We start from the raw sequence: 10,271 nt of genomic DNA on the forward strand, positions 1-10,271 counted from the left end.
TTATACTAGGATTTGGAGCATCATGCTTTCATATTATGGACATTGATTACTGTGTGCAAACTACTTGGTCATGTAACAGCTTTTGAAGGCTTTGATCTTTTTTGGAGGGTGAAGATGCTGTACACAAAAATAATATAAATTGAGTGCAATATGATATCACTATGATAGTATCTGATCTGAATGTAGGCGGTTAAATCAGAGGATACTCACTATGTGAGTGGACATACATTCTAGTAGGAAGATAACCTGCAGTTTGGGATGTGCTGAATGTCCAGCAGGGAAATCTCTCTGTGATTCTCATCAGGCTTATTTCCATTTGTCCTTGCACTGGGGATGAAAAGGATTGCTTATATTTTAAGGATGCTGGCTTAGAGAAAAAGTGGGGATTCAGTAGACAGTCAGCAACAGATGGAGATCTGTCTGTAGAGGAAAGGGGTATGAAAACAACAGCAAGTAGAGAGTCTGCTTTGTTCTTTCCATATACAGAGGTAAAAAGTGAATGGAGATGTCTCTAAAAAATTGCAAGAAAAAGGGGAATATTAACTGAGAATTTACTTCCTCTTGTTTTTAACTTTACATAGTATGTGTGTGGGAAAATATAGATTTATTTTTGTGGGAGTTATTGTATTTAACCACTTAAAAATGAGATTTTGTAAGTTCCTTAGATAACATATCTTGCATGTTTCTAACATAGTTACTCCATTACTGGTTGAGAACAGTCCTGAAGATGGACTGTGGTGTGCAAAATTATGCACCAGTCAGGTGTAGGATGCACACCTGGAGGATGTAAAAGGGTCTTCAGACTGCTCGATCCATAAAAGTAATCTCCATGTTAAGAAAACAATGAACTTTTATATTTATAATTAACTCCTTTTATGATCACAAATAGCATGATGCATAAAATGCGTAGGTGGGGAGACTGGGATCTTATAGACATCTGTTAAAATAGAATATCTCTATAACCTTATGCTGTATATTGTGGGCAGAATGGAGTAATCATACTCACTATTACGCCTGGACTAGAACATCTTAAGCAGGAATATATTTCTTACAGTACAGTAGCCTGCCATAATTTTTGAACAGCCAATAGAATAATTTTCAGTATGTCATGAAGAGACTTGCAGTGGTGAATTAAAGTCTGAGTAATATCTGTACAAGTCATTGAGTCTGAGGCTTATATGGTATCTGCTCTACTTCAGGATTTTAATGGGGTAAATGCATGAGTCTGGTAAACAGAGTTTAATCCTATTTGTTTGTGTCTATGTAGATAAAGAGAAAATGCTGTTGGTATTTTGAAAAGTGAAATGTTCATATGCGTTCAAACATCAGTGCTATAGCTCAGATAGTTCTTGCCTTTCATAAATATATCTTTGATTTAATGGTATTTAAGTTGCTTTAATAATAATTATTTTCCCGGGATATCATGACAAGTCATCTTCTATGTTGATTTTATTTGAGGGACGTTTGAACTGCATGGTTGCAAGCAGAAAGTTTTTTCATTTGTAAAGGATTTTTTTTTTCCCTTGGCCACAAATTCTAGCAAACTTTTTCTTTTATATTTTTTCAAGCTGATATGCTCTGATAAGATGTCCTGTTCTTTTCAGCCATTAGACTTCTTTGTGGGAAGTGGCAAAGTTGAAAAGAATCTGTATTTCTGAGATCTTTGGAGGTCATAAGAATGTATCAAGGAAAGAAGAAAAGTTGCAGAATGGTGTTAGATTGATCAAGCAGGGTTCATTCATGCAGTGACACACTGCCATTCCCTATTGTTACTTCCTTATATTTTTGATACTGTACTATGAAGGATATTAATTTTTATATTACCTATTCACCTGAATTCTATACACAGCTTTTCTTTCTTCAATAATTTAGAACACAGTTTTAAAATAAATAAATAAATAAATAAATAGGGAATTATAATATATTTTATGTATTGGGTTGTGCTTTTTTTTTTGAAGAATGTAATCCTTATAGAGATAATCTCCTGAGGTGAGAGAGGTCTATTGCTCTATTGTGCTTAGAAATTGAGAATCAGAGTAAGAAGAATCAGAAGAGGAACAATAATTATATATGGCTATATTTTCTTGGCAGAATTTTTTGAAAAGTAAAAATAAGTTATATGAATGACTGAAAAGGGAAAAGCTTTAAAAAAAATATGAAGCTTTTTGGAAATATCCTAAAAATGAAATAGTGAGTTATAACTTTTCTAGAAAAACACTTAAGATACAGCTAAATGTTACCGGCCTAAGATTTACTGGCAGCTTCAGATGAACCCTGGCATGCATCTAGAAACTATATGAAATTATCTTTCTATTGTGCTCTTAGACATGTCCTTAGAAAGCCACACTGACACTTTGGCCTTACATGGAATGTCAAACATTGTTAGACCAGATAGATTTACTGGAGATTTGTTCTTTCTTGCCTATGCTGCCAGAATAACATTAATAACATCAAGGCCAGCCATGAGTAAACTCAGACCAGTAGTGGAGGATATGTGACTACGTCAATGAGGAAGGCAGTCTGAGATGTTAGTGGAGAAGCTGGGGGAACAACCCAGACTGAACATAGCCCAAGAATGGAACTGAGCTGCTGCAAGATGGTAGTCTGTCTCCGATTCCATGCAGAAATTCATCCTTCCCTAAAACACCTAAAAGAGGTCAGATAAATTGAACTCTAGAAAAGCCTGCTTTTTCCTGTTGATCATAAAAAAGCCATAACACATCACTTAGATGGAGATTTTTAATTTGCAGAAGTTGTTTAGAGGCATATATCCTACCCTCTCTGTACTGAACTTAACACCCAAGTTAGCTGGGGTTTTTCTGCAGTCCTACATTAAAAAACTTAGCCCTATCTTCAGCATAATTGAGAAATAGACTGGTGAAACCCCAATTAGTTTTTCAGCTTTTCCGTCCTCTCTACAGAGAACAACTCCATTATAATCACATTTATGATTGAACAGGTACTTCACAGTCTTATGAATTAAATTATTTACCTCTTTAAAAATATCAGCAGACAAATCTTGAGTTTTAAATGTTGACACTTCTCTTGGGAAGCAGGAAGGAAGAGATCAGGAGGATATCACAGTGCCAATTAATGAGGCCAAGCCTTCAAGTAGAACATTCATTAGGTTATGTGGTAGTCTCTGCAAGCTGTTCAGAAACACAGTCCAAAGCATATTTAACTGTAGAGCAATACTTTCCAAAACTTTGTGAATTGCTGGAGGAAAAGGAAAATTAAGTGATAGAAATGCAGCACTTTCAAACAGCCTCTCCCCTTCTCTTTGTAGAATAATAGAGTCTGAAGCTAGTACAGTAGCTTTAGGGTCAGGATGAGTTTTGACCTCTGTTAAATTTCCCACATTATTAGCAGAGCAATAGGCTTGGACAGAAAAGGCATTAATAAAAGGGTGTCCTTTCACTATATTGTTTCCACTATTACAAACAGATAACTAATAACCTGATTTTGCCCTTAGTTTATTGAATAGAAAACAAGGTAAATAAATGATGGAAAGAGACAGTATAAGGGAGATGTATGAAAACAGTGATGGAAAGAAATCAGTACACTCTGCCTTATCAACTGAATTCTCAATTTGAGAAAAATACTCCTGTCATTGAATTGGCAATACATTGACTGCAGAAAGGTTCTGGTTTAGAAAGTACATATTTTTTCAGGTTATGCAAGTATTTCACTATATCTTCTGAGGAATTTAAAGCTGTAAGGGACAGGACATGAAATACAGTTCCTGTACTGAACTTAGTAACCTCAGTTATAAGCTATTTAATTCTCAATAGACATAAATATGGATTCATCACAGGTAGAGATCAGGTGAAATTGAAATTCCAACAATGCCAGAGGCCAATGTGATGGCAGGGAATCAATTGGACAAAATATATCTAGATGAGCTTACAAGGCATGCAGTATCCTGTACTACTGATTTCCAACCAACCTTGCCTGTGGGAAATTCCTTGCTGATACTACATCTAGAAATGTTTGATCCTGAACATGTGAGCAAGAGACAATACCCAATTGTATAGGGAGAAAATAAATAAACATTAAATTCACCCTGTTAGTGAAATGATCTACTCAGCAGGAGTCTCATTTCTAGCAGAGTTCATTCAGAAGGAGGACTTTGAATATAGTCCTGTCTTATTAGTAAGCAAAAGATGAAGGGAATGAAATATTTGCTGATCCCAGGTGAGACTGCACTCACTATCTCCTACCTTTTGCTGCACAGGTGGTACCAACACAGTAGGAGGAGGAAGGATTGTGAAGAGTGTGTGATAAGACAGTGGAAGAAAGGTAAAACTTTTCTCAGCTTTGCTGGGGCAGGGTGTAGAGCCCAATCTCCATATGAAGCTATAGCAATGGCAGTGTAGATACCACTAGTGCCGACTGGCTGGAGAAATATGGCTCTCTCAATGTTGTGGGAGCCAGGCAGTACCAATTGCGTTGTGGTAAAATTGAATTACTTTTCAAAACCTTCCAATCACATAAAAATATGGTTTACCTTCCTCGTGGGGTCCTACTGCACCAGCTCGGAGCCTAGGCTCTTGGAGGCTGAAGTGCTCAGTGGGGCATTTTGTGATGCCCCAACCTTGTGCCTCTTGCAGAAATAGACATGGGCCTGAGGTGGGCCCACCCCTGCCCAGATAGGGATTGATGTACTCCCCCAAAATCAATGGAAATAAACATCATCTCCAAGTGATTAACTAATGGTTTAGCAGATCCAAAGACTCCATCTGGGGACCCGCAGCCTGCCGCAACAGCCACCCCAGAAAAGGCAGTGCCAAGGGGTGGGTGAATGTATGGCTTTGGCGGGAGAACACACAGCTCCTGGATATTGGCAAGTTGTGGCTTAAGGTGATATAAATTCACAGTGTGTGTGTGTGTTAATGCTTCAAGCCATTATCGAATTTCTCTTTTTTTTTTTTTTTTTTTTTAATCTGCTTTATCAATTGCTGCTACAAGCCAATGTTAATAGCTTATTGTGAACTTGGTGAATTATGACTCCCTTAACTGTGAAAAGAGAAAATAGGAATACCTTATCTCTGGGGCACAATCCCCTTTTTTCTTTAAAGCTCCTTCCTGGTCAGTCTAACAGATGCCCTTTGATAATTTATCTGCCTGAGACTTATTTGTTAATCATGTGTGGTCCAGGGAGAAACTTTTTATGAATGTTTTAATAAAATAGATTCAATGAGCCTAGTTGGTCTCCTTATGCATTTCAGCATGGACTACAAAAGGAGAGAGATCTGATGGTAATAAAGCATCACCTTTCTAGAGATTACTTGGCTTACTTGGCTTACTCACAACATTTCAAACATTTTGTGTGATTGCCTCAAATTTTTCAGTTTTCTTCTTTGGATTCTCTATAGAAGCCTTCTTATCAGTGTTTTACTGTCAGAAAATATGCATTATTGTCAGAATTCCTTGTAGAAATATAAATGGTTGTATAATTGGTGCATGAAAGAAACAGACCCACCTTCTAGCTAGATTCAGTTGAGAGGAAACATCATTCCTGACTATTGCTGGGGTAATGCTAGCCAAAATCAGAGGCCATTCTTACTGTCCCTAAATGTTTGCAACAGTTACTACTACTACTACTACTACTACTAATTGTTATTTACATAGTTCTCAGTAATCAGTCATTTATCAATTATCTGTCTCACTGTGGATGGATTTAGATCAATTCTCCCAGTTATATGTGAAACTTGGAGGTTTTGGCACTTAAGGACTTTGTCCAGACTAGTTTTACCATCAGTTTGGGAAAGATAAGATATTGACATTGGTTTTTATGTTGAAAGAAACACAAAATATCAAAGCAAAACCTAACTGATAAAAGTCTTTTTATGCAGAAACTAAACAAAAACATTTTGTATTTCACCTGGTTTGTTCAAAATTCTGTCTGTATCCTCTTCTGGCACCTGGAAGTGACTCGGATCTTAGTCCAAGCTTCTGAAAAGCCTCATGAACCTTAACGAACCTATCAGTAAACATATCTCCAGCTTAGGATTTGTAGCAAAGCCAATTTTATGCACGGCTACTTTTGAAATACAACAGTGAAAGAAGATACTCTGACCTTTACTTTATTTATTGAAAAGGATCAGTCATATTTATCAATCATTTTTCTAATTTTTTAACAGCGTTTTGAGAGAAAAACTTTCCTAACCAGATTCTAGGTCAGATATGAATTTATGTGCTTTATCTGCTGAATATGGGAAAATGCTCATTCCTCTTTTGCTCAGCTGCAGAGGCTTCCAGGTGGCTATGTGAGGATGTCAGCCTACAAGTAATGCTTCATTCACTTGGGCTTAAGGGATTTTTATTTATAACATGTTATACATGCATTTATTCATTTATTTGCATTTCCCAAACTGAATGTTGCTTTAAATAGATAACATGAAGGGTATGGAAGACAGTGAGATATGCATCTTTGGTGTTCATCCAGCCATCGTGCTTCATCCTGGTGATAGCCTCAATTGCCACCTTGGGTTAATAATTAGTAAGTGCTTGGGGATCTGTCAATATAAAAACATTAAAGTAAAAAATGCAAAAAGCTATCATTGCTGATAATGTGGCCTTCCTGAATACTTGCTCTGCAATAATATATTGGAAAAAAGTTATTATGGATTTGGCATAATGCACGAATTAATTAGCTTTCAAAATAAATTTCTGGCCAAGGAGAACACTTGGGGGTTCCAGGCAGAACTGCTCTCTAGAGACTGGCAAAGAAGCTCCCTATATGCTTAATTGGAAACACTTTGCCAACTCATCTCTGTTTGCCCGTTATACTCAGGTTGAAAAAGCAGAGCAGGAAAGCTGTCAAAATACAAGCACTTTTATATTTGAGTCAGTCACTTTATTTTAGAGTAAGGCTAGTCAGGGGGAAAGAGTTTATGACCCCATAATAAAAAATCACTAGCAGGAACATGCCTAATTGTTTGTTTTCCCCTACCACTACAGTACTGAGTCTCAGTCAGGATGTCACTTTAGAGACTGCTGTATCTTTTTAAATAAATAAATAAATAAATAAAGGAGGGAGGGAGTTTGTTTATAGTATGAAAGTTGGTGGTTTTGTTTGTTTGTTTTGTTTTTGTTTTGTTTTTCCACTCAATCTGCAGTATAATCTGTAGACTGGTCTATTCATGGTTGGTGTTTGAATTATTAGGAATCACAGGAGATGTAGGAGTTTGCTCTTGATATGATGCACTGGGGGGTTGACTTGGGCAATTTCCATTAATGCTAATGGAGATGATCATAAATTACCCATATATCAGTGCCAAAATGGATGATGTAGTCTACCAAATGCTAAATGTTCCAGTATCACAAACTCAAATGTGATCTAATATTTTAAGAGTTACTTCTTCTTAAATATAAAGAACACAAACTGTTTGTTCACTAATTCTCGCTTGGATTTAGTTTCTGTTGGGAGACGGTGTTTTTCTGTTTTTGTTTGATTTTGGTGTTTTGGTTTGGTTTTGCTTTCTCTAGTGAAACTGTTGAAAGATTGCAAGATCACATAAGGAACCCCCCTGAATGTCTGAAGATCTCTCTGGCTGCAACTGAACCAGTAAAGGAAAGGGTGATACTGAGCCTTCCCGGGTACTGCAATTCAATTGTGCATGCTGTTCAATTGCTGGAAGGGTTTCTGGCATGCTGGAGGCCTTTTCCAAATAGTTCTACCGAATCGTGGTTTTGTTTGGGGAGGGGACATGAGGTGAGGGCCATTCTCAAACAGTTTTCTGGATGTTACCATTTTGTTTTGAAGGACATGAGATCATAATAATGACTCAGGCTACTTCTTGATAGCTGAAGAATCCGGAGAATGCTTAACTTTAACAGCACAAACTTAGTGTCTTTCTGTATTGTGATTCGTAGCCTATGTAGTTCCTTAGCTTTGCAAAGCTAGTCTATCCTATTGCCATTAATTGCATGTCTTCCTTTGAGAACCTTTCACAGAGGCTGAAAGTGTCTTTCTAGAAGAAATATAAGTGGGAATAAAGCAATCTCCTTGCTCAGCCCTAAAATGATCAATTAGTGATAAATATGCTGAGTGAATAAGTGGGTACTTTTCTATTAGGCATAGGACCGAGCAAAGCAATTTGTTTCAGTCCCTCACCTTAGAGACACAAAAGGACAGGATTCTGTATAACTGACCTGCATAGACAACCCTTTCTTTAAATAAATTTCTTGAATTTGTGCTCAGGATTAACCATAAAGATTATATTTATTGTTTGTGTACACTAATAGCCATGATTATTTTCAAATCACTGACCAAGAAATAAATGGTTCTGTATTACCCTCCAAAGCAATTTTTTCTACACATGGATCATTTTTGCAAAAATGTATGCAGTCTTCTGCCTCACTCACAACCTCTCTTTAAATCTTGTGAAGGTTTGACTACCAGTGATGGTCGTGGCAGTTGTAGTTTCAGACTCAAGGAAATCCATCAGGTGTTGTTGTTAATGTATTTTTAATGTTTTACTCTCAATGAGAACCAAATATTTAAAGATTGCAACCTGCTCTATTTCCAGCAGCTCGAGGCTTTTAATTTTAATATTCCTTTTTTACACATACTGCAGCAAAAGAAACCACGCTTCAAAATATTTTTTTCTCTCTCCTTTTTTTCTCCTCTGTCGTTCTTCGAAAGGTTAGGTTTGACAATAGGAATATAGTCACAGATACTCTAGGCAACAAATGAGAAATGTTCTTTTGTGACCTTAATGTTGGCAAGTGATAATAACCAGTGAACCATGAAATACTGCTGCAATATTGTTCATGACTTTTCTGTTTTCTAAGATTAATTTTATGTTCTGAAATGAAGTGACAATCATTTATTATTCTGTTTTACATAGCTTCCACCGGGAAGCAAATATGAAAAGCTTAATTTTCTAGTCCACTTGCAGCAGTGTTCCTAGTGAAGAATCAGATATATGCTTAAATATTCCTTGTTTAATGTATACAATATAATCCTTTTGTTTAGGCTTAGTCAAAAATGTCTGGCTTAGAATAGAGCTGGCTAATGTTTAAAAGCGGAAATTACTTTTCTCTCCTAGGGGTTAAATAGTTATAGTACTAATTATTAATACTCTACGGGTGTGAACTTTGCAAGAATATTTAATTTTGAGCTACTGTTTTCTGAGAATATGTCATACTTTCCTAATGAAACGTTTTACCTTTTCACCAAACTGTGGTCTGTTCAAAATGCTGCGAACAGGATTTAGCTACCAAAGACTTGCTACCAGCAATTTCTACTCCAAAAGTAGATTATAATGGCATTTTCATCAGAGGAAACGTATATAGTTCTCAGACCAAACCTAATTTCCATGTACACCATTATCTTTTCCACCATAGGCTGTTGCTAATCAAACAATTTTAAGGTGTGGTATTTCAAATCTTACTTATCTTCAGTAGAACTTACACATATCAATGCTTCTATTGACTTCAGTAATATTGCTGCTCAGGTGTGTAAAGGAAAAGGAAAGCCAGGAAAGTCAGAAGAATTTCAAGGTCAATTGGATGGGAGAAAGTAGATAACATTTTTAAAGTCAGTGGGTCTTTCTGTTGTTGTTTGTTTGTTTGTTTCTTCTCTTTAAAATACATGTGGTTAAGTATTAGGACACAAATGGATATAAATGCATAATCACAGAATCATTTAGGTTGGTAGAGGTTGGAATTAGGTTGGAAGAGACCTCCAGGATCACCTTGTCCAAACTCTGACCTAACTAACACTAACTAGTCCTCCACTAAACTATATCACTAAGCTCTACATCTAAATGTCTTTTAAAGACCACCAGGGATGGTGACTCAACCACTTCCCTGGGCAGGCTATTCCAATGCCTAACAACCCTTTTGGTAAGGAAGTTCCTCCTAATATCCAACCTAAACCTATCCTGATGCAACTTTAGATCACTCCACCAGGCATGTGGAAGAACAGACCAATCCCCACCTTGCTACAGCCTCCTTTAAGGTACCTGTAGAGAGTGATAAGGTCACCTCTGAGTCTCCTCTTTTCCAGGCTGAACAATCCCAGCTCCCTCAGTCGCTCCTCGTAAGACTTGTTCTTCAGACCTCTCAACAGCTTTGTTGCCCTTCTCTGGACATGCTCTAGCACCTCAATGTCCTTCTTGTAGTGAAGGGCCCAAAACTGAACACTGTACTCGAGGTGCAGCCCCACCAGAGCCAAGTACAGGGGAACAATCATTTCCCTAGTCCACTGTTTCTTATACAAGCCAGGATGCTGTTGGCCTTCTTGGCCACCTGAGCACACT

The sequence above is a fragment of the Anas platyrhynchos genome, chromosome 3 (genome assembly GCF_047663525.1).
Source record: "Anas platyrhynchos isolate ZD024472 breed Pekin duck chromosome 3, IASCAAS_PekinDuck_T2T, whole genome shotgun sequence".
In the NCBI taxonomy this organism is placed as follows: domain Eukaryota; kingdom Metazoa; phylum Chordata; class Aves; order Anseriformes; family Anatidae; genus Anas; species Anas platyrhynchos.